Source organism: Crinia signifera, chromosome 3, assembly GCF_055691185.1.
Source record: "Crinia signifera chromosome 3, ASM5569118v1, whole genome shotgun sequence".
Classification (NCBI taxonomy): Eukaryota; Metazoa; Chordata; class Amphibia; order Anura; family Myobatrachidae; genus Crinia; species Crinia signifera.
In genome coordinates, this window is record NC_139219.1 from 92,013,803 (window position 1) to 92,040,667 (window position 26,865).

Below are 26,865 nucleotides of genomic sequence, written 5' to 3' on the forward strand. Positions count from 1 at the left end.
TGCAGAAAGGTTATAAAACCAAATTGCTTGATGACGCCAGAAAGAGAGCTCTGTCCACCCTGGACCCCAGGAATATCACTCCAAAGCCCAATAAAGCGTCACAATCCCTTATCTGGGTTAACACTTTCACTACAGCCAGCAAGTCCCTGGTTAATACCGGGAAAAGAACTTGGCCCGTAATCCAAGCAGACCGTAATCTTAGCATTTTATCCAACAACGCATTGCTCCCTTGCTACCGACGAGGTCAGAACATCAGTGATATATTAGTACACACTGATGTAGCAACTAAAAATGTCGCAGAGACACACTTTTTGACAAAAAAACGGGCAATTACAGATGTTTGGGCTGTGCAACATGTTCATACCTAGAGACAGGAGAAACCTTTGTACACCCGCACTCAGGCAAGGTTTACAAAATCAAGCACGTCCTTAATTGCTCTAGCAAATTTGTTGTATACCTTCTGCGCTGTCCATGCAGGCTCTACTATATAGGAAAAACTGTCTGTCAGTTAAAAGAGCGCATGGCACAACACCGCAGTGCCATCAAGAAGGCACTTGAAGGCAAAAAGTGGAACAACCCGTTGCCACACATTTTTGCCCTCCATAAACACAGCCTGACCTCACTCCGCTATAAAATGATTGATATGGTACCAGAGGATAAATGGGGGGGGGGGGGGGGGGGGGGGGGGGGTGACAGAGCCAGCAGACTGTTGCGTTTGGAGGCAAGCTGGATAAACAAATTAGACACGGTAGCCCCAAGGGGCCTTAACAAATATCTTTCGTTAAATTGTTTTCTATAGATTGATCCTTTTTGTAGCAGTGTCATCTCACATATATCCAGCACTGTACTTCCATGCCAGTTACCACAGATTTTGCTTGAAGTTCTGTTTCCATTACATGCTTTCTCTCTGTGTATTGTGTTCCATACAAAGTATCATTATGCTTTTCCCTTACAATTAAGCATTTACTAGTATCTTTATTTCACTTATACTGTTATTCTTTCTTGCCCATTTCATGGGCGCGAGCAGTGTGTTGTTGCATATGTATGTCTGATTGTACATTTGTATATTTTGTATTGTAGCAGCACGTTAAGTCATTTTTTTTATATTTTTGGTGTCTGTTTACGTTAAACACGTCACATTCGGCAGCAGTGTCTGCCATTAATGATGTCACCACTTTACTTGGTCTTTCAGCACGAGGTGAGCCCAGCATGTAAAAATAACACTGTCTGTACATGAGTCAGGTTCAGAGGCGTAACTAAGCCTCCGCAGCCCCCGCCATGGCGGGGAGGCGCAGAGTAACTATGGGCGCCTGGGGGGCTGCGGTGCTATAGTTACCCGCTGCGCTGCTGCCCGGCCGCATCTGCGGTCACTGTCCCGTCACTCGCTCCCGGCTCCGGCTCCTGCTGATAATGAAAAGTGACACTTAGAAAATGGCTGCCCCCGTATTGCAGACAGTTTTGGCAGCCATTTTCTAAGAGTCACTTTTCATTATCAGCAGGAGCCGGCGCCGGGAGCGAGTGACGGGACAGTGACGCAGATGCGGCCGGGCAGCAGCGCAGCGGTGACTGAGGGAGACTGGACGGGACAGTGACCGTCAGGTAAGAGTATGGGGGGGGGGGGCGCCGAAAAAATTTGGCGGGGGGGGCGCAAAATATATAGTTACGCCACTGGTCAGGTTGTACCTGAAGATGATTAAATATCAAAACGTTGTATCACAACTTGGCTGTGAGGTCTTTGTCCAGACTTCTCACACATTTGAAGGCCAGAGAGTGCGGCCCGTTACCCTACATGTATCCATCCTTTTGGGGAAGGTACCCGGCATCCTACCACCTATAATTGAAGTATATATATATATATATATATATATATATATATATATTATTCACACTAAATGTATATTGTCCTGCACTCACAGAGTAACAACTATTAAAAATTGCTCCAGTGTATTTCCTCCAAACTGGAACATATAGGCAATAATGTGCTGGAATGTCACTTTATACCTCTTGGATACATACTTGTATGAGCTTTGCACTGAGGCTGCTTTTGTTGCTGAGATCAGAGAGTGCCTGTTTATTGGAATATCCTGTATACAATATAAAGCAGGTGAATCCAATAAGGAAAAAGTGGAAGGGGGGATTTCCTGTGACTTCTCTGAGGGGAGAAGTCTCTGTAGTGTATGGCAATATGCAATCCTATCCCCTATTTGCACATGCAGGGCTTCAAAAGGAGCCATCCCTGCAGTGTGCAGTGGCAGCTATCAGGTGTTCTGTGCAATGGGCCATACTGTATATACAGTACCTTCAGTATATATGGCTGTATACTATATGTAACAGCACCCTATCTGTGAATACTGTATACTGTGCATACTAGGGTGGAAGGCAGAACGGTGGTGGGCCACTTGCTTCTGTTGCCCCCCCCAGGCTGAAAGTTGCCAGCCAGCCCCTGCGCAGGTGGAAGATCATTTTTCTGCTCCGATGCTACAAACTAATCCCGCCCCCTGACCTGCCGCCGCTGTGCTCTCTGCCGTTATTACTCTGTAATGGCAGAGAACACAGCGGCGGCAGGTCAGGGGGCAGGATTAGTTAGTAGCATCAGAGCAGAAATTTATTCATGCAGAGCAAATTATGTAATTACATGAGTTATTATATGAGGTGCTGCTACCAGTCACCTTTGATGACAATATGAGGTGAGGCGGCTGCACTGCTGACTCACATATTGTCAGCTGTGAAGAGCTCAGTGACAGTGGGCCAGTAGTGAACAAGTGTGCCCCCTCCTCTCACACCCACCGCCGGAGCACCCCCACTGCACAGTGACCCTGCTGCCAGTACGGAATGGATTGTAAGCTTGCAGCAGGGCCCTCTAACCTCCAAGTCTGTCTGTTGTTACCCAGTTTGTTTTATCTCTGTCTACCATTGTAAAGGCGCAACGGAATCTGCTGCGCTATATAAGAAACTGTAAATTAAAAAAGAAATGTAGGACTCACTGTGGTGGAACTGAGTAACGTACAACAAAATATCTTGATTAATGACGCTGATTAATCTGACTGAATGCCATTATTATTGTTCAATTCAATCTGATAGTCGCGGGCAGTGTTTCTTACCCTCGGTCCTCAAGGACCCCCAAGAGTTCACGTTTTCCATGTCTCCACACAAAGTAGAAGAAGCAATTAGCTCCACCTGTGGATCATTTTAAATGTGCCATTGAGTAATGAGTGCACCTGTGCACCTGCAAGGTGACCTTGAAAATATGAACTGCTGGGGGTACTTGAGTACCGAGCTTGAGAATCTCTGGTCTAGGGTGCCGTGATTCAAAAAAGACTGTGAACCACTGGTCTAGTCTGTCTGTTACCCACTGCTGTTCTATCACTGAGTGCTACAATTGCAAAGCGCAAAAGTAATCTGATCTATGTATAACTATAAATAAATATTAATGCTAATTTTTTTATTTTTTTTATTTACAATGTATTCATTTTATACCTGGTATTTATGTAGGCTACTTACTAGCACACTGTCACATAATACGCAGAGCTTTAAAGAGATGGGGAGAATATTTGGAAAAATCCAGTGTGATGTAAATATTAAAAGTGGGTTTTTAAATCCATTCCCCCACTTGAATTATTATTTTTTTAAATGTCTCATCTCCTTTTCTATGCAGCGCTTTCATTCATCTGCCAGACCAGGCCATTCCTGCTCCTCAAGCACCAGCAACCACCACCAGACTCTTCCTTTTGGGGCGATTATCCAGACAGACGCCAGCAGCAGCACTGACTACTTCTGTGACAGTGACGCAGAGATTCTTTGGGCATCCGATTCCTGACACTCTTCTAGGTGAGTAACAATGTTATAACGGGTTGGGATCATTTGGTCTATTGCATTATGGTCGAAAGTCATTAGGTCGAATCCATTAGGTCGACATGCTAAAAGGTCGACATGACTCTAGGTCGACATGGGAAAAGGTCGACATGATTCTAGGTCGAAAGGTCATTAGTTCGACAGGTCATTAGTTCGACAAGGTCATTAGTTCGACATTGTCTATGTCGACATTCACAAGGTCGACATGGGGTTTTTCACTGTTTTTTTACCTGAATGTCAACACAGTCGACATGGACACAGTTTAAAGTGCACTGCATCCCCTCGCATCGCTCGCTGCGCTCGCTATGCGTCGGGCACGGTGCCTCGCTACGCTCGGCACACTATTTTATTCTCCCACCACGCCCTAGTGGATGGTAGGGCATGAAATACCGCCTGTCGGCACATGTTGGCTCAAAAAACAGTGAAAAACTCCATGTCGAACTTGTGAATGTCGACATAGACAATGTCGAACTAATGACCTTGTCGAACTAATGACCTGTCGAACTAATGACCTTTCGAACTAGAACCATGTCGACCTTTTCCCATGTCGACCTAGAGTCATGTCGACCTTTTAGCATGTCGACCTAATGGATTCGACCTAATGACTGTCGACCATAATGCAGTAGACCAAATGACCGCATCCCGTTATAACTACTCGGACTGCCCTTTGTGGCTTATCTCCTCCCCTAAACTTCATTTTAAGTGCACTTTTTGTCTTTCAGCAGCTCCACTAGAACATTTTTTCTTCTACATCAAGTAAATCCTGCTCATCAAGCACCAGCAACCACCACCCGGCTCTTCCTCTTCCTTTTGGGGTGATTATCCAGACAGACCAGCTTTGGCTGCAAAAGCTACCTCAGACTCTGGTGAGTACTTTCCCCCTCTGAATTCTGCTTTCCTTCCTAGTCATCCCGTTTTTCTAAACACACACACACTCTTTTCATTTGTAGCTTTCCTCAGCAAGCAGCAGCAACGTCCAAAAAAAGAGTATTTAATGAAAAGTGGAAAACAGAATTTCCATGGTTAGAGTACAAAGATGGTAAAATGTTCTGTAGAACATGCTGTAAAGCCCGGATGAAGAATTATTTTACAAGTGGTTGTAAGAATTTCCAACATAGCACTTTACAGAGGCATGTTAATATACAAAGTACAGACGGTGCATCTGGACAACATTTGAAAGCTATTTCAATTGTGCGAGAACAACAAGACTTTACACAAGCTGCAGAAAAACAGGTCACAATTGGTGATGACACAGATGAAAAACAATTAAGAACCATTTATTGGATGGCCAAAGATCAGATTGCCGAGGTTACATTTTGCTCCTTGATAGAACTGCAGGTAGTTTAGTGTTGAGTTAGTACTTTTACACAGTTCCTGTTCATGTTAACACACAGTGACATGACTACGGATGCAGTGGTTCTGGGAGTCATTTTGATTTCTATATTTTACAGTATTATATTCCATGATTAACAACCCTTTTTTTTGTTTCCTTACAGAAAGCCAACGGTGTCCAGTTCCGAACAGAATTCCTAATCAACACCATTCACGTGTATCCGAGATGACGAAAACTTTGGCAGAAACTGTTGGAGAAACTCTTAAAGAAAACCTTAGAAAATCTCCAGTCTTTGGCATCATCTGCGATGAATCCTGTGATGTTGCAAACTACAAAAAGCTCATTATTTATATCACGTATGTTACCACTGAGGGCCTTGGAAAAACAACACTAGCAGATATTGTTAGTATTGAAGATGGTAAAGCTAACACAATTGTAGCAGGCAAACTCCAAACCTTTAGAAAGCTTGGCATTGATCTGAGTAAAGTGGTTTGATTAGGCACAGATGGTGTTTCTGTGATGATGGGTAGAAAAAATGGTGTAGGGGTAAAGCTAATGGAGGAAGGTGCTAAACATTTAGTCCAAATACACTGTTCTGTGCACAGAGTGTCTTTAGCCCTCTCTCAAGCAGCCAAAATATTTTAGAGGTTAAACAGATAGAACTAGCTTTGTCACAGCTGTATCACTTCTTTGATGACAGTCCTGTCAGGGAGTCAGTCTTGCCCGAGATTTATAAAATCAATGATAGTACAGACATTAAATTAAAAGAACCCAAACAAATTAGGTGGTTGAGTTTCAACGAGGCAGTTAATGCTGTCTTAATATCTTATCCTGCAGTAATTCAATAACTGGAGCATATTGCTAGAGAAACAGGGATCTAAGTGAAGCAAAAGCAAAAGGGCTACTTTCTAAAATTAAAGTTCCTAGTTTTCCAGCACTCCTTTCTGTCATTTTGGATATTTTGGAGCCCATAAAAAAGTTGAATAATATGTTTCAGTACAGAAATATTTTGTTCTCCAAAATTAAACCAATGATTCAGAATTGCATATATGCTATTGAGAATCTAAAATCCTGTCAGGGGCTACATGAACTACAATTTCATGAAGACTGTGTAAGTGTAGATGAGGAGTCCAGCCTGGGGCTGCTCAATGAAAAGTTTTCCTTTCGAGGTCTGCTTTTTGACAAAAAGTTTTGCACTGATAAGATCAAACATCGCTTTGCTGATGCTGTAATTTCAAACCTTAAAAAACGTTTCCCTGAGGAAACCTTGGGTCTACTCAGGGCCGTTTCTAAACAATTTAGCTCCTAGGGCGAAGAAAAAAAAATGCGCCCCCCCCCCCAATACATAACATGGTATCATAGAAATTGCGCCGAAATAGGGGATGTGGCTTAATTTTAAAAGGGGTGTGGCTTAATGTAAGGCGTGGTCTAGCAGGAAAACAATTACCTTATATCACACTTTTGCAACCTGCATGACCAGACATTGGTTGCTGCAGGAATTGTTATTGTCCTCCCGCACTTAAGTTGGCCGGCTGAAGGCCACACACAGTGACCTAGTACGCCTCACAGATCAAGGCCAAACAATGACAGGCTACTTAAATCATTATACACTATTTATCCGTGATGCCAATTACACATTACGCCGTACACTGTGATGACGATTACATATTACGCCGCATACCGTGATGACAATTACACATTACACCGCACACCAAGTTGCCCATTAGACCCCACACTGTGATGGCAATTACACAATACTCCCCACATCGTAATGCCCATTACACATTATACCCCATGTGCCGCTGCCGCACAACTGATGCCGTTTACTAATATGCCCCCACAGAGCCAGATATGCCCCCACAGCGCCACACATATGCCCCCACAGTGCCACAAATATATGCCCCCTCAGTGCCACACATATGCCCCCACAGTGCCACAAATATATGCCCCCACAGTGCCACAAATATATGCCCCCACAGTGCTACACATATGCCCCCACAGTGCCACAAATATATGCCCCCACAGTGCTGCACATATGCCCCCACAGGGCACACCTTGCGACCTCTACACGGTAATAGAAAATATTCAGGACTTCGGGATCTACTCTGGGCTGCTTATGAACTGGAATAAATCTAACTATATACAAATTGGTAAGCGGGAGGAGATAAGTGTGGGCAGTAACACTCCTTTAAAAAGGGTGGAAAGGTTCCGTTATTTGGGTATAGTTCTCGCATGTAAATCAACAGATTTTATTGCAGATAACATTGACCCATTTATGATTGAATTAAGGTCCAAATGCCGAAGTTGGTCTAAATTACCGTTGTCTCAAATAGGACGAGTAAATATGGTCAAGATGGTAGTCTTGCCAAAATTTTTGTATATAGTGCAACAGTCTCCGGTGTTTATTAAAGATCTGTATTTTAGGAAGTTAAAAAGTATTATTTCATCCTTTGTCTGGAGGGAAAAGAGACCTAGAGTAAAGCTGGATATTTTGAGTCGTGATAGAGAAAAGGGCGGGCTGGCCCTGCCGGACTTTAAAATTTATTATATTGCCGCCCAGTTGGCTCATTTATGTTCATGGATTAGACCAGAAGAAGTCACAGAAGAGCTGCGAAATTTAATTAATCATTGTAATCCAGCTATTACTCCTTTACAGAGATTGATGATGAGGGGGCTATCTAGAGATCTTCCCCCCATAGTCAGTCAAGCAGTAAAAGTCTGGTGGTGGTCATGCAGAGTTACTAAATTTTCCGATCTTGATCCCGATACACCCTTTATGTATTTACACACGTTGAGTCAACTAAGAGAGCAACAGGGCCTGAGGTGGTGGAATGAGCTAGGGATTAGGTCAGTAGGACAATGGTATTTCGGAGAAGGGTTGAAGTCCTTTGGCCAGATGCAGGTAGAATTCAGCCTTCCGAAGGAAGCATTCTATAAATATTTGCAAGTCAGGAGTGCCTTGGTTCAATTTAGAAATGAGGATAGGCGGTTATTGGCTGATGCCCCGTGTAAGAAATATATAAAATCTATGGGGACGGGAAAACGTCTATCTAAGATATATAAATACCTTCACTCCTACACACAAGACGAGGAACTGGAGGCCCTTCGGATAAAATGGGAGGAGGATATTCCCCCTCTGGATGGGGCTAGGTGGAGATTAGCTATTGCTACTCCGAAAGATGCAACTAACTCCATACGGGTACAGCAGGTACAGTTTAATATTCTGCACCGTACGTACCTGACCCCAGTGCGATTAAAGAAATACACAAATTCTAGATCGGATAAATGTCCCAAGTGTGGTATAGAAGGTGCGACCCTTATTCACCTGCTATGGAGCTGTAGAAGAGTTAGTCACTTCTGGGCAGGGATAAGCAAAATTCTTGAACATATCGGTATCCCTAGAACCACTTTGAGTAAAAGTAATTTGATACTGGGGGTGTGGGAAGAAGGGGGATTATCTAGAGATGTTAAACAACTTCTAAAAAATCTGTCTGCCTTAGCTAAGGTTATTATAGCCCGCCAGTGGTTGTCCTCTATGGGTCCGAAAGTGGCCGATTGGATCAATTTGGTAAACTCCACCTCCGAGCATGAGAAATTTGTATACGCATCTCGGGGATCATCTTTAAAGTATCATGGGATATGGGATTATTGGAACCGCTCAATTTATCACAGAATTTGTAATGAGGTAAAGGGTTATTGAATTAAATTAAAATTAAGATTTGTACACGGTATATATTATCATTCATAAGTAGACAAGGGTGGGTAGGAAGTGGTTGATATAAATATAAACACTTTGCACTAATTTGATTGTTTTTTGATTGAAGAGTATATGTATACATTGGATATTTAACACTAAGTTTTGATTTAGGAAAAATACATAGGAAAGTATTCTTTTTTATTTATGCACAAATTGATATCGCTATATATAGAGTATTTGCCAAGGGGGGGTTTTCTGATTTCCCGTATCCTATAAGGGGATGCATAAGGGGTGGTGGGGAGGTTGCAAGTTAGATAGGTTTTTCCCCTCCAATAATTATACCAGGAAATGGGGGATAAGTTCATAAGATTATCTAATATGTTTACCTAGACCTGTATATTGTCATTAGGATAAGTGTATATTCTGACGCAGATGTAATCATTGTACATATTGTACTTGCTGTAGTGTTTTATGTTCGTCATGTATTGTAATTGTATTGTTCTTTTTTATATGGTGAAAAATTTAAATAAAGACTCAATTAAAAAAAAAAAAAAAAAAAAAAAAAAAAGAACCCAAACAAATTAGGTGGTTGAGTTTCAACGAGGCAGTTAATGCTGTCTTAATATCTTATCCTGCAGTAATTCAATAACTGGAGCATATTGCTAGAGAAACAGGGATCTAAGTGAAGCAAAAGCAAAAGGGCTACTTTCTAAAATTAAAGTTCCTAGTTTTCCAGCACTCCTTTCTGTCATTTTGGATATTTTGGAGCCCATAAAAAAGTTGAATAATATGTTTCAGTACAGAAATATTTTGTTCTCCAAAATTAAACCAATGATTCAGAATTGCATATATGCTATTGAGAATCTAAAATCCTGTCAGGGGCTACATGAACTACAATTTCATGAAGACTGTGTAAGTGTAGATGAGGAGTCCAGCCTGGGGCTGCTCAATGAAAAGTTTTCCTTTCGAGGTCTGCTTTTTGACAAAAAGTTTTGCACTGATAAGATCAAACATCGCTTTGCTGATGCTGTAATTTCAAACCTTAAAAAACGTTTCCCTGAGGAAACCTTGGGTCTACTCAGGGCCGTTTCTAAACAATTTAGCTCCTAGGGCGAAGAAAAAAAAATGCGCCCCCCCCCCCAATACATAACATGGTATCATAGAAATTGCGCCGAAATAGGGGGTGTGGCTTAATTTTAAAAGGGGTGTGGCTTAATGTAAGGCGTGGTCTAGCAGGAAAACAATTACCTTATATCACACTTTTGCAACCTGCATGACCAGACATTGGTTGCTGCAGGAATTGTTATTGTCCTCCCGCACTTAAGTTGGCCGGCTGAAGGCCACACACAGTGACCTAGTACGCCTCACAGATCAAGGCCAAACAATGACAGGCTACTTAAATCATTATACACTATTTATCCGTGATGCCAATTACACATTACGCCGTACACTGTGATGACGATTACATATTACGCCGCATACCGTGATGACAATTACACATTACACCGCACACCAAGTTGCCCATTAGACCCCACACTGTGATGGCAATTACACAATACTCCCCACATCGTAATGCCCATTACACATTATACCCCATGTGCCGCTGCCGCACAACTGATGCCGTTTACTAATATGCCCCCACAGAGCCAGATATGCCCCCACAGCGCCACACATATGCCCCCACAGTGCCACAAATATATGCCCCCTCAGTGCCACACATATGCCCCCACAGTGCCACAAATATATGCCCCCACAGTGCCACAAATATATGCCCCCACAGTGCTACACATATGCCCCCACAGTGCCACAAATATATGCCCCCACAGTGCTGCACATATGCCCCCACAGTGCCACAAATATATGCCCCCACAGTGCCACACATATGCCCCCAGTGACAGAAATATATGCCCCCACAGTGCCACACATATGCCCCCAGTGACAGAAATATATGCCCCCAGTGCCACACATATACCCCCAGTGCCAGAAATATATGCCCCCACAGTGCCAGAAATATATGCCCCCACAGTGCCACAAATATATGCCCCCCCAGTGCCACAAATATATGCCCCCACAGTGCTACACATATGCCCCCACAGTGCTACACATATGCCCCCACAGTGCTACACATATGCCCCCACAGTGCCACAAATATATGCCCCCACAGTGCCAAACTCACTTTGTCTATGCTGCTTCCGAGGGGAGGGGAGCGCATCTTGCCTCTCTCCTTCCCCTTCAGTGTGTGTACCTGAGCTGAGCCGTCAGCCATTCATATCTCGCGCCCGAGCTCTGATTGGCTGACAGCGGCAGCCCAGTGACTTGAGCGAGGGGACGGAGAGACGCACGATGCGTTCCCCTCCCCTCTCCAGCGTGTAGTCGGGCCGGCCTGGGAGACTACGGCGGCGGCGGCGGAAGCGGCTACGGGGTGTTGGGGGGGAGACTGCCGGGCGCCCTGGCTGTTTCAGAGGCGGACAAGCCGCGCGGCACCCGGGCTGCTGCACGGCTTGTCCGCCTCTAGAAACGGCCCTGGGTCTACTGACCTGTTTCGATGTGATTATAAATCCCAAACATTATCCATCTTTAGCAGCTGAATTAAAAGAGTATGGAAATGAGGAACTTGAAGTTCTAATTCAGCACTATTGTAGTTCAAATCTAATTGATGAGCAGGATTTGCGTAGTAGCTTTCTCCAATTTAAACATATTTGTACTAACTTTCGTGGGAGAAGTGTTGATGATTTTATAAAAATCCTCATTTCAGAATACAAACAGGAATTTCCCAGTTTTGGAATGCTAGCTAATATTGCTGTAGCAATTCCTATCAGCTCATGCAGAACGTGGTTTTTCATGTATGAAATGAATAAAATCTACTTCTCGAAATAGGCTGACTGATGGTAAATTGAAAGATTTGATGCTGCTGTCCTTGATGGGCCCACCATTATCAGATTCCCAGACTACTGTACAAGTTGCTGCAAAGAAACTAAAGAGAAACAACATAAATGGAACAGTTACACTACTTTAAAGTTATTATGAATGAGCCAGGTAATCAAAATTAGCTGGGTGCGTGCCTGTACCTACCAGTCTAAAGCATTAATGTCTTTTTGTCTTTGACTTTTTTCTAAACTGTTTTGGTTAATATAATCTTCTTTGTCAAATCCACTGGTATCTACTACGTGGAAGAATTTGCCTCCTTTTGCAACTTATACCAGTAGTTTGTGAATCTGATATTGGTGGCATGCTCTCTGCCATCACTGTTCTGTGTCAGTGGCTTCTTAAAATGTTATTTAAAAATGGAAGCTAAGCTTGAACACCCATTTGTCCTGTCTCCTTAGAGACAAACTTTCACATAGTTTTTACCAGAATAAACAGTCTAAGCAGTAATCATTTTGGATATTTTTATTATTTTTGTGGGATATAATACAATAGCATTGATATTGTCATACAATTATTTTCAGTTGAAGTATCACGTATTTGCTGTTCCTGCATTGCAATTCGTTACACAATTTATCTGTAAAATGATATTTTGTAATTTACTGGTGGTACATAACTCAGTGGAAGAAAAAGTTCAGTACTCTTTACCTAGAAGGGCGCCCACGATTTTGATCGTGGGCATCGTTAGTAAAAAAAAATCGCGCCGGTCGCATCGCATGCGACCAAAAAATCGCATGCGATGCGACCGACGCGATGCCCGCGATTTCCCATAGGGAACAATGTTAAATGTCCCAATTGACCCGATTTTCCTGTTCAATGTCTCAATTGACCCGATTTTCCATAGGAAACAATGTTAAATGGCCCACAGAGGCCAAATAGGCACCCTGAAGTGTGAAATGGCCCCCACAATTGTTAACGCCACCCCACGATCAACGTGAACCCGAAGCGTGGCGAGTGCAGCGAGCCCGCGAGGGGCGGCGGTACGCGTCCTACGACCTTTTCATTCCCCCACTATCCACGTTGGCGTAGAGTTGAGAATAGAAAGTGTGGCGAGCACAGCGAGCCACCGAGCCCGAAGCGTGGCGAGCGGACGCGGACAGCTGTGAAGCCCGGGAGGGGACGCGTATACCTGTGAAGGTGGCCGCGTCCGCTCGCCACGCTTCGGGCTCGGTGGCTCGCTGCGCTCGCCACACTTTCTATTCTCAACTCCACGCCGACGTGGATAGTGGGGGTATGAAAAGGTCGTGGGAAGCGTACCGCCACCCCTCGCGGGCTCGCTGCGCTCGCCACGCTTCGGGTTGACGTTGATCATGGGGTGGCGTTAACAATTGTGGGGGCCATTTCACACTTCAGGGTGATGCCTTGATAAAGAGCCACAGCTCGAAACGCGTTGGCAGGAGGAGGGTGCCTTTCTATCTGAAAAGTGTTTGAGGTGATGGTTGGAGAGCAGGTAAGATCCCACTATTTGACACCTGGGTGTATACCGGTACTACCCTGTGGATCAGGACCTTATCTCCTTACCTCCCTCATTACACCGTAGGAGTGAAAGACACATTTTTTTTAAAGAAAACATTTTAACTTTGGTGTGTTTTTTATGAAAATAAATTCTTTTTATTACAAAAGAATTGCACACTTTCTTTCAAACAAGGATATCCAAAAAGAAACCTTTTGAGGAGTGACAACACCTAATACGCCGTGAGTACGGGTACGCACCCATTATCCAAAAAGATACCATTATATGTGTATTATACAACATACCAGTGTAAGTAAGGTACGCTCCCTTGCCAACACTGGATGTTCTCTTGATTAAACCTTCAGTCAGAAGATAGATCATCATATCGCTATATTTTTTTCAAATCTTATCTTTTCATATTTCCATTGCTCTGGAGACGAACTCTCAAGAAAAAATACCATCAACCAGAAGACCCACCATATAAAGATAAGTATAGAGATATTCTTCATTCAGCGCCACTTTTTCCAGAACCCTACCCCTTCTTTTTCACCCATGCATTTATTGGATCAATAGGGATTGATCCACGGGTTTTGGAAATACAGGCAGCAGAATTATAGGAGCGCCACACTTATTTCCATTTTCTAGAAAAATCACACTTCAGGGTGCCTATTTGGCCTCTGTGGGCCATTTAACATTGTTTCCTATGGAAAATCGGGTCAATTGAGACATTGAACAGGAAAATCGGGTCAATTGGGAGATTTAACATTGTTCCCTATGGGAAATCGCAGGCATCGCGTCGGTCGCATCGCATGCGATTTTTTAGTGCATGTGATGCCCGCGATGTCCGCGATGGGCGCCCTTCTAGTTAAAGAGTACCAAAAGTTCTTGTAAAAAAAGTAACCTAACATTGGTGTCCACTGTTGTAATTCAAGTTTAATAGCAAGAAAAGCATGTCTGGTTTGCTAATGGACAAAACAGCACTGCAGGTGGGGGCTGATGTACATGTGCAGAAAGAGTTAGATTTGGTTTAGCTTTGTTTCTGGCCCGACAGCTTAATTTTTACACTGCAGATATCAGTTTGAAGTACACAATCACCTCTCAAATCTAAATGTCTTTCCACATGTTATTCTGCCCCACCTGCAGTGCACATGGTTCATTAGCAATGCTCTAATCACTTGGATGATGTTGCTTATGTAAGTGTGTCATCTTTAAATTTATTGTAATAAAGCTGCTTACTGCATTACAAAACTGTTTACCTCTCTTTCTTTCTGTTTAAGTTGTTAGACCAGTGGTTCCCAAACTGTGTGCCGTGGCTCCCTGGGGTGCCTCGGGACACATGCAGGGGTGCCACGGCTTGGTGGTCTAGGACCAACTCAAATTATTAATGGTTAATTATTTATGAGCAAAACCAGTGCTGGTGGCTGCCAATCATAGAATGTGTACAAACAGAAGCAAATACTGCCCTTTACCACATAACTGCCACTAAGAATTGCATATAAACCCAATCTAATAAAAAATTTTGGGACCTAGGGTGCCGTAAAAAAAATTCTGATTCTCTAGGGTGCCGTGAATCAAAAAAGATTGGGAACCCCTGTGTTAGACTGATAGTAGAACCTTAATTTCTGTTAGGACCCAGAAAAGGTCAGGTAGGACCCCAATTTTTAGATGTGAAGGGTCCCCGGGACCCACTTTTTTGGCTAGTTTTCGCAAACACTGATTCCGATTGGTGATCTTGTTATTTCGGCTGAAATGACATCTGCGCTGAATCTCTTTTTGTTGCTCCTGACCGAGGTTGAGGCAATCACTTGTTGCCGATGGAGGCGAATTGTGGCAATGGGCATGCTATGCGGCTGAGCCTGAAGGAAGGGATGTGGCGGTAACATGTGAAGGTATGTTGACTGAAGACAAGCCTGCAAGCAGCACTATTTTTCCCCGGGTGCTGCTTACCCTTCCTCACTTTGGTGAGGTTCATCTATTCCTGGGCTCAGGAGATGACCTCGGTGGAGTACTGCCAGCAGGAGCTGGCTATATCGAAGAAGACAGTGCTCTACAAGAAGTGGATGTGGGAGGCCTGCCTGTTGGATCTGATGATCCAACAGGCAGGCCGCAGCGCCGTATTGGTGGCCCTGACAGGATTGTCGAAGTGGACGAGACCCTGTTTGTGAGTAGACAGTCCAATGTTGGCCGCATGTTACCCCAGCAGTGGGTATTTGGGGGTAAACAGGGCAGTGTTTTGCGACAAAGGTGGACACCTGTGATGCCCACACTTTAATGTCGGCCATCATAGACAATGTGGAGCCTGGGTCGACAATCTACACTGACTGCTGGAGGGCTTATAACATAGACCAGCTCCAAGCGGCCAGATACCAGCAGGTAAATCATAGATACAATTTTCTGGACCCCACAACTGTGTCAGTTGCATGATTTTGCAGGGATGAATGTGTTCCTTAAACACCACCACTATCCACGCGATCCCGAAGCGTGGCGAGTGGCGGCGGTACATGTCCGCCGACCTTTTCATACCCCCACTATCCACGTCGGCGTTGAGTTGATATTATATAATGTGGCGAGCGCAGCAAGCCCGAAGCGAAGGCAAGTGCAGTGAGCCCCGCGAGGGGACGCGGAATACATGTAAAGTAATCCGTGTCCCCTTGAGGGGCTCGCTGCACTCGCCAAGCTTCGGGCTCGGTGGCTCGCTGTGCTCTCTACACTATATAATATCAACTCCACGCCGACGTGGATAGTGGGGGTATAAAAAGGTCGGAGGATGCGTACCGCTGCGCTCGCCACGCTTCGGGATAGCATGGATAGTGGTATATCATATTTAGCACCCATCACATCACATGTCATGGGTGCTTGTACAATGAAATATTGCATCGCATGCATTGCATGGCATTTAGTGCCATGCAATCTAATGCGATATTTCATTGTACAAGCACTCCTCTGCAGTTTACATGGACATCGCGTCACATCACATTGTACGGTTTACCATACAATGCGTGCCATGCGATGCAACGCAATATTTCTTTGTACAAGCACTCTTCTGTAGTTAACATGGACATCGCGTCACATCGCATGGTACGGAGTACCATACAATGCGTGTGATGCGATACGACGCGACTTCACGCCCTCCAGTCCATTTCCGGACTGACAACGGTGCGCAGCTCATCCCTGGCTCCCTGTCCCTGCTATAAAGTAAGATATCATGAGGGGGGGGGGGGTTACTGGTTACTGTGGGGGATCATGTGCATATGTGGATATTGTGATCATGTGCAGGGGTGGTGATCATGTGCAGGGGGTGATCATGTGTAGGGTGGGGGTGAGGTGATAATGTCCAGGGGTGGTGTCCATGTACAGGGGTAGGGAGTGATCATGTGCAGGGTTGGGGTGAGGTTATAATGTCCAGGGGTGGTGATCATGTGCAGGGGGTATCATGTGCAGGGTTGGGGGTGAGGTGATAATGTCCAGGGGTGGTGTCCATGTACAGGGGGGGTGATCATGTGCAGGGGGGTATCATGTGCAGGGTTGGGGGTGGAGGTTATAATGTGCAGGGGTGGTGTTGATGTGCAGGGAGGGTGAAGATATGCAGGGGGAGGGGGTGTGGGGGGGTGAAAATGTGCAGTGAGTGGTGTAATAATAAAAGTAGAATAGCCTGTCTTTTCTGATTGTAATGCAGGGTGACTAGCCTGTTATTTTATGTTAATAGAGTTATACAGGTGTAGCTCATTGCGGTGTCATGTTGATGTTATTGTAATGGTAATGGTGGAGCAGGATGATGTGTCATGTTGCTATTAATGTGCAAGTTGGTGTGTAATGTTAGTTTTTTAACTGTTGGAGCAGACTTTGCTGTCATGATGTTGATGCAGATTGCTGTGTCATGATTTTGTAACTATACTGGCGGAGCAGACTGCAGTGTCACGTTTTTATTAATTTAACGGCACTGCAGCTTGCTATTGCAATTTATGGTACTTGTTTCGTAGAACGGCGCACAAGATTCAATTGTACTGCATCTTAGTGAAATCGCATTGCATCCCCCGCAACATTGCGGCATGCGATGCGATTAGATTTTTAATTGCACAAGCACACAGATGTGTGCTTACAATGTTATTCCATCATTTTGTGTCACCCCCAGTGTCAACGCCACCCCCAGTATCCACGCCATCCCGAAGCGTGGCGAGGGGCGGCGGTATGCGTCCTCCGACCTTTTCATACCCCCACTTTCCACGTCGGCGTTGACTATATATAGTGTGGCAAGTGCAGCAAGCCACCGAGCCCGAAGTTTGGCGAGCACAGTGAGCCCCGCGTGGGGACATGGATTAATTTACATGTATTCCGCGTCCGCTCGCCACGATTCAGGCTCGTATTCCGCGTCCGCTTGCCACGATTCGGGCTCGGTGGCTCGCTGCACTCGCCACACTATATATAAGCAACTCCACGCCGACGTGGATAGTGGGGGTATGAAAGGGTCGGAGACTGCATAGCACTGCCCCTCGTTGGGCTCGCTGCCCTCGCCATGCTTCGGGATGGCGTGGATAGTGGGGGTTATATCTCATTGTAAGTACCCATCACATCTCATGGCATGGGTGCTTGTACAATGAAATATTGCATCGCATTGCATCCCATTTGCTGGCATGCTATCCTATGCGATATTTCATTGCACAAGCACTTAATATGAAGATCACATCGCACAGCACTAAACACGGTACGCTATGCGATGCGAAAGGCGCAGTTCTAGGAAACAACTACCCATGTTATTGTACTGGTTGTATTAGTATATAATTAAATGTAATTAATATTGTACTTGATTTTTAATATTGTACTGGCATGTATTATTTTATTTCCTTTTTTTTTATCTTTCTATTGTAGTTGCTGTTATCAGTTGATAATTTTTTGCCCCCACTATCCACGTCGGCAATCTTCCTGTTGTGAATAAGGTAAATGTTTGTGGAGTTATATTGCATATTAATCATTACCTTTCCAGTGCATTTTATTTTACATGGAGTATAGCCTTCAATTATTCATAAATGTTTTTGTTTGCTTTATATTTTTCAGAAATGCCAGCAACAATGGGACATCATTTTTGGGCAAGATTCATTGAACTATATAAGGAAAATAGCTGCCTCTGGAAAACTTCACACAAGGACTATCGTAACCAGGTGAAAAGGAAGGAGGCATACGGAAAATTGATTAATTACAGTAGAACCCGTGACAGTGCTGCAGACTCTTGGTGGATTCGGAGGAAGATCGCAAATATGTAAAAAGTGGTGGTGAAGGAGCACAATCGAGTCCTAGAGTCGCAACGTTCAGGAGCCGAGACTCACGAACTTTACACACCGAAATTGTGGTATTATGAGCGAATGAAGTTCATCATTGAACAAACTTTAAGGAGAGGAACAGAGGGAACTCCTACAGATGATGACTCTCCGTCAAGTGATTTGAAGAGTGCGGACATAGTAAGTTTTTGGTATGACATGTCTTGCATGTAACGACTGTAAAATTTAATGATATTATAATTTTTTACTTTTTTTTTCTAGGGAGTTCCCCCTGAGCCGGAACAAGAGTCTGGATCGGTGTCGGAGGTAGTGGCTCCTACGGAGGCAAGCACTTAATCAGCTCCCCCAAGGAGGCCCAGGAGGAGACAGCCCGCCCAGCCGACCAGCTCTTTTCCGAGTGGCCAAGGGCATTGTTGCAGGTATGCAGAGGAAGCAATGTGAATCATGGATCCAGACCAGTTCTGCCACTTTAAGCGGTTAGTATATTGCTGTATGATGTGCGCATCAGAGAAAAGTTTGTCTGGTGAGTGTGACGTACTGCCATATGCTACGAGCCAAAGGCAATTGCCCCCACCGCCCAACTACCCACATCACCGCCCTACGAACACTGCGCTGGTTAATCCTCCGCCTCCCCCTTCTTTTTATGTGCTGGGGACCCCTATGTCATTTGCCACTGACACCTCTTCTTTGTCTGGTGGTGTGTACACAGCTTTAATGAGTACACAAACCCCTACCCCAGATGAAGAGCGTTATTTTCAATAATTATTTTTTCAAATTTGGCTTGATTTTTTTAATTTAGTAGCTTGCAACAATGCTCTTGTTCTTCTCCTTGATTTGTTTGTTCAATGATAAACTTTTTTGCTCATTTTACCACAATTTCGGTTTGTGAAGGTCACAGTACGGTACTTCTGAATTTTGCGATGTCCATGCTCGTTGTGCTCCTCCACAAACCACTGTTCGACATATTTGCTTCTTCTTCTGAACCCATTGGAAGCTTGCAGCACTGATCACAATGTTCTACTGTAATAATCAATTGTTGTATGCCTCATTCCGATTTCCCTGGAGGCGATAGTTCCTTCCACTGAGGCAGTTGTTTTCCTTATATATTTCAATGAATCTTGCCCAACAATCTTGCCCATCCCAGCCCAAAAAATGTTTTAAAAATTAAAAAAGGTAAATTGTATAAATGTGTCGTCTCATTTCTTTTTATGTAGAGTGTTGTAAGTAATTTATTAAATAATATAGTGTTGAAAATACTGGTACTTATGTATTATCTGGGCTCCGATGTTAAATGCACCCCATTTTTTCATACCCCTACTATCCAACTACGCATGGAGTTGATTTTATATAGTGTGGCGAGCGCAGCGAGCCACCGTGCCCGAAGCGCAGCGAGCCCCGCGAGGGGACGCGGTCTCATAAGAAAAACGGGAGCCCAGATATTACATAAGTACCAAAATACTTTATTGTAAGGTAGACTGTTAAAAGTAATTTAAAATTTTTGTAATTGTGACAATTCTTCCTTCAGGAACTGGATGATGGCGGAACGCGTTGTAACCTTTTCATTCCCCCAACTCTCAACATCAGCATTGATTTGATTTGAGATAGTGATGTGAGCTCAGCAAGCAGCAAGCCCTGTGAAAGGGTCACAGATTACTTTACATGTATTCCACGTCCGCTCGCCACGCTTTGGGTTTGGTGCGCTCGCCACATTATATAAAATCAACTCTATCTATAATCAACTCCACGCCGACGTGGATAGTGGGGGTATGAAAAGGTCGTAGGACGCGTTCAGCCGTCCTCCGCTGGGCTCGCTGCGCTCGCCACGCTTCGGGGTGGCGTGAATACTGGGTGTTACATCTCATTGTAAGCACCCATCACATGTCATGTGATGGGTGCTTGTCTTGGGTGCATGCGATGCTATGCGATTTTTCATTGTACAGTCATCGCATCGCAACGCATCATATGGAATTTGCTGGCATACGATCCCATGCGATATTTCATTGTACAAGCATCGCATATAATCGCATCGCATTGCATGCACCGCACACCACGAAATACGGTATGCGATGGTATGCGATGGTATGCGATGGGCGCCGTGCTAGGAAACAAGAAACAAATAATGTCGTTCTGTTTTAAATATTTTTTGTTAATATTTGTGAATGTCTAGTTATGTTTTGCCACCCAGACTGGCTTTAATACCCGTACTAGATATGGTCCACCAGTAAGGTAATAATATTGGTCCTTATTAGATGTAATTATGTCTCCACATATTAGATAATTATTTCTACTTATGCACAAAGACTGTAATTCCCAGCAGTTGACAGCCATAGGGCACTTCCAGTATCAGCTGTGTGTGTTTCCAGTCTATGCGGGGAGAATGAGTACCTTTTATCAGTACTTGAGTCCTTCTATAGTGCCCTAGTATATATATATATATATATATATATATATATATATATATATATATATATCTTTTATAAGCCTAGTTGTAGGTTTTTATTAAATATTTTATAAACTGAGGAAAAGTTGTGTACTTTCACATTTAGCGCACTCTGTTTCTTCTTTGTATATATATATATATATATATATATTTTTATATATATATATATATATATATATATATATATATATATATATATATATATATATATATATATATAGCAATCCACATATGCCGGCACTCTGATGTATGCAGCTGCTCCCGGTGCCACAGATACAGCACGTATATACTCCAAACAGAAAAGAGCACTCAGGAGACTTTTCATACATACAACATCCACTGTATTACGGTATGAACAGCCGTTTTCGGGACCGCAGCTCCTTCGTCAGATACCTACAGAAATTTGACACAAACCCCCCTACATATACCCCATTACTCACCAGGCCGCGGCGTCTCTACACGCTGTCTCCATCGCACCGGAAGCCATCAGAAGCCGCACTTCCGGTCACGGATATCGTGATACCATGGTAACCGCTATGCTTGTGCCTCCCCTGGTTCACTCTGCGTTCCACAGACTGCATACCTACTGTCAGTCACCGACAGCTTCACCCGAACATCGGAGAAGCCAAGCGGCCCAGTGGCTATACACTAAAATAAAGCAAAACACAGTAATGACACACAAAAACAATAAATAGAAAAAGAATCAGGATACAGTGCATGAATAAACCTCAGCTGAAGCTTTTTAACTAAGAGAGTTCCAGTTTATCTTGTCATATATATATATGATAAATAAAGTACATAAAGTATATTAATAAAAAGATGCATGTTTCTACAGGCAAGTCGACGTTTGCTCTCCATTGCTAGAGCGCCAAAGACCAGCATTTCCAGTCTTTTTAATGCATCGGGTACTTCCGGTAGGGGCTGTGAAATGTGTGATGCATTTCCGGTTCCGGAGGATCGTGAAGACCACAAAATGGTGTTTTCATCCCCCATTGACCTATTGTAATGGCGATTCAAGCTACAATATGGTAGCTATAGCATTGTCCTCTTAAATATGTATTTATTTGAATCTTGGTTGAGACTTTTCAGGTTAGATATATATATTGTATTGGAGTGATGATGTCATTTCGGGTGGGTGGACACCTAGCCAGAGTGAACCAGGGGCGGACGGAACCACTTGCGGCGCAGGAGATCTTCCCTTCACGCGTGTGACTTCACCTGAGTGAGGCGAGCTGAGACGGGAAGCGGCCGCATCTGCGAGTTCAGCGTGAGAGGCTGTAATAGACGAGAAGGGAAGATCTCCTGCGCTGCAATTGGTTCCGTCTGCCCCTGGTTCACTCTGGCTTGGCAAGCTGTTTATTCTTAACCCCCATGTATGTGAACGTATATTACAAGTAAAGGAACTGTATTTCACTTTTGCTCATTGTGCGCTTCTCCTTTCCTTTTGTTCACAAGTACATGTTTGGACCTTGGTTAAAGTCCTGGAGTAAAGCTGCAAGCGATGGGGGATCTGATATATTCCTCTTTTGGAGAGAGGTTTTGCGCAGTGGTATTGTTTTGTATATATATATATATATATATATATATATATATATATATGTGTGTGTGTGTATATATATATATATATATATATATATATATATATATATATATATATATATATATATATATATATACTTCACCATTATGTTTTGTTTGATTCAGTTGATGTGTCAGTGGTCTTGAGGAAGGGGCGTCAGCTCCGAAACTGTTGACCATGTATACTGACCAGTTTTGCACTTTTATGCTTTAATACAATTTACCCACGTTTTCTTTGAGTGCCGCCTCCTGTTTTCATTTTTTTGAAAATCGTTATTATATATATATATATATATATATATACACACACAATACTGTATCAAAGGTATATAGACGATCTCACCTTTATTTGGTGTGGAGACTCAACCAGTATTGAGATGTTTATGGAAATTTACAGCATAATGACTACAATCTGAAATTCACACACCAAACGAAAGACGAAAGTACCTAGATTTTGAATTAACTGGTAACATTGGTGAGCATATCAGTACTAAAACTTTTTTTTTAAGTAGACACCAACAGTTTCATCCCATACAGCAGCTGCCACCATCCACTTTGGAAGAACGACGTTCCATTCGCACACTTTAATCTTATCAGATGTAATTGTAGTAATCTGGAAGATTACAATGAACAATCCCCAATGTTATCTGCCTGTTTTTTGGAGAAAGAATACGATCCGTCAAAGACTGAGAACACACACAAATGAGCAGGTACTAAAAGAAGAGAGGAAATTCTTAACAAAACAGCTGACATTCAAGGTGGGACGTCTTCACAATCTAAAAGACCATTCATTACTCAGTATACAAGAGATAGTGATGTGATCAAAAAAATCCTAACCAAGCATTGGGTCATATTGCTCAAAGATCAGATCTTGGGTCCACACCTTCCCCCTAGACTGGATATAGTCTATAGAAGGGCAAACAATCTAAAGAGCATCATCGTGCCGAGTAAACTAAGAACCACTTTGAAAACAAGAGAAAAAAAATAAACTTTTTGGAGAAAGTCAACAGAAACAACCCTTGCAATAGGTGCATCTGTTGCAAGTTTGTGGAAAAAAAGATATTCAAATGTACCAACGACAAGAAAGAACATACCGCAAATTCTGCCACAACCTGTAACTCCACCTACGTGGTCTATAGAATTACCTGCAATTGCGGCAAAATATATATCGGAAAAATGAAACGCCAGCTGAAGATATGAATACAAGAACACATTGGTAATATTAAACATAAACTTCTCACCCACAGTCTATCTAGACCTGGGGTAGCCAACCCTAGTCCTCGAGAGCTACCAACAGTGCATGTTTTCCAGGTCTCCTCACAGAATCACAAGTGAGCTAATTAGCTCCATCTGTGGATCTTTTAAAATGTGTCAGTGATTAATGAGTGCAGCTGTGCAGCAGCTAGGTTGTCTGGAAAATGTGCACTGTTGGTAGCTCTTGAGGGCTAGGGTTGGCTACCACTGATCTAGACACTTTTAGAGAATCACAACTCCACGGTTGATGTACACAATTTCTCCTTCACCGTCTTAGAACAAATTGTGGAAAATCCCAGAGGTGGTGATAGAGATCTTACTTTGTCCAAAAGGGAAACCTTCTGGATTTATTCACTAAATTCTCTGATTCCACAAGGTCTTAATGAAAGTGTGGACATAGTATCTTTCTTAGGATGACCAAAACATGATTTCTTTTTTCTGCTTCACATTTTTACGATCCACACTCTACCTATGTTTGACTTAGTCATGTAGCAATAACACTATATGTTCATCACCCACTTAATCACTATCTTTTTGGGATTATATTTATTTTCTGTTTTCTGTTTTTTGTATGTAAAACACTACAATCTTTTATGTAATAAGCGTACTAATAATTTTTGAAATATAACAAGAATTCAAACTGTTCCAGCTGGTTTATAATTAAGTTTTATCTTAATTTTTGTATTACCCTTGTGTCTGTAAAGTACCGCTAATGGCACTATGTGAAAACTCTTAGAAATTACCATCCGATTGTTAAAATGGATTCACATTGTTCCAGCTGTTAAAGAATGTGATTTTTTCCAATAATTGAAAAGCTGTATCACCCAATGTTTGGTTTTGTAATTAGAGAAAATGTCAGATTACTGCCCTCTTATACATGCATGTTTCAGATTTTATTATTCAAACGTACCAATTTATGTCTCCTTGTGATATTATTCACATACACTAGTTGGAACGCTAAATTCTATATACATGCATATAGGAAGCCTGGTATTAAGACTTCCGCCTTTTTGGACTGCAAATTTCCGCCTTTTTAATCACTAATGTTCCCACATCACAGTAACATTTGTAAAATGGAATGCATGAACTATCAAGTATCACTTCCGGTTGATCCTCATTGTGATATACTAATTATTCAGGATTATCATTCCACTAGATTGATATTATATTACATCAGGATTACCATTGATATGGGTATCATCATTTTTTCCCTTTTTATATTTATATACATGCCTAGTTAAATGAGCGGAGTTACTATAACAATAAAAGGTTTTTCCAGTAAAAAGGTTGGCCCATCTTTTTACTGGAAAAACCTTTCATTGTTATCAGAATCAATGCATTGTAATTTATCTGTTGCCCATGTGGCATCTTTTTATTAAATGTATTTTTACTTTTAATTGTATAAAATTATTGTTAGCGCACTCTGACCCCCTCTTCTCTCATATATATATATATATATATATATATATATATATATATATATATATATATATATATATATCCAATAATGGAGAAAAACGTGTATTAGGGCATAGCGTATTTAGCGCTTTTGAGGATGCCTCCCCATCATCAGGATAACAGCCCTAGACAAAGAATGTGGACAACAAGTGCTACATATCACCATGACAAACTTATACTCACCAGCTCCATCAGAACGCCCCACGCCGTCTTCCCGGAACCGCCTCCTCCCGCTTCCTGTAGTTCGCCGGATGCCAGCCCTGGAACAAAGTCAACTGCCGCGTTCCACCAGTTAGCCTGGGGGACCTCACAGCTTCCAGAAGACTGGAGGCAGCGTTCGTAGTGTATCTGTAATGAAGCAAAGGATCAGTACATATACATATATATATATATATATATATATATATATATATATATATATATATATATGTACACTGCAAGTAAAATAAATATCAAACTCAGCAGAAATACATAAAACAAAAAGCATATATGAATTATCAAAAAACAAAATATAAAAATTGGAAAAAATATACATGTACATCTATAAGCAAGATCAACTATATCAAATGGCTAATCCCTAATATACTACACATAAGGAAAGTGACACGATCATCTATCTATTGCATTGGAATGAGGGGAGTTAGGACAGACTGTTCCAATAAATTTTGTCGTTTAAACCCCCAGGTCGGATGGTGCCTAACCATAGGATCCATTGGGTCTCTTTAATTAGCAGCCTTTTAGCCCTATCTCCCTCCCGAACCAAGGAAGGGACCTGATCAATGATAAAATATCTAAGTGGAGATCACCTGCTTGTTTAAAATGTCGAGGAACTGGCTGGTCCACCTCCTTGCCCTTCAAGGTGAGGTGGAGAGCAGACCGATGGGCCACCATCCTCTCCTTAAATTTCCATGTTGTCTGACCTACGTACCTCAAGCCACATGGGCATATAAATCACGTAGGTAGATGAACATGTAAGAACTGCACGAATGTTGGATTTTTTGGTACAATGAGGGTGTTCAAACTCTTTGCAACTAACAATGAATTTACAAGTGGCACAGATGCCACAGCTGTAGCACCCAGGGGCTTTAGTATATACATTAGGGCAGAGGTTCCCAAACTTTTTTGAATCACGGCACCCTAGAGTATCAGAATATTTTTTCAGGGCACCCCTAGGCCATAGTTTGTTACCAAGAATAAAAAATAAAAAAATTAAATGAAATAAGTTCTGCTTAAATGTCATCCTTAGGTCCAGTTATGTGGTGAGGAACACAATTCAGTTCTGTTTCCCCACATATTTTGTAATTGGAAGCCCAAGCACTGATTTTGCCTGTTTCATTGGCCATAAGTAATTTGTATTGGCTTTGGACCAGACCACCAACCTGAGGCACCCCTGCAAGTGCTCTGAGGCACCCCAGGGAGCCTAGGCGCACATTTTGCATTAGGGGGAATCACTGGTTGATAATTAGTTATATCGGCATGAACCAGCCGATCTCGCAGATTCCTGCCTCTAGTGTAAGCCAGTAGCGATATATGATCATTGAGGCCCACTAAATCCTTGTCGGTTTGAACTATAGGCCAAAAAGCCCTGGATGCTCTCTGTAC

The 26,865-nt window shown here is 42.8% G+C and overlaps 1 long non-coding RNA gene across 1 annotated transcript in view; it reads left to right on the forward strand.

Moving 5' to 3' along the window:
• Window positions 1-12,463, forward strand: part of LOC146063640 (uncharacterized) — a 39,850-nt gene extending 27,387 nt beyond the window's left edge. Inside the window, exons 2-4 of the long non-coding RNA XR_014471628.1 lie at window positions 3,656-3,828; window positions 4,575-4,718; window positions 5,349-12,463. This is a non-coding gene — a long non-coding RNA (uncharacterized LOC146063640). The remainder of the gene's footprint in view (window positions 1-3,655; window positions 3,829-4,574; window positions 4,719-5,348) is intronic.
• The last annotated feature ends 14,402 nt before the right edge of the window (window positions 12,464-26,865 follow it).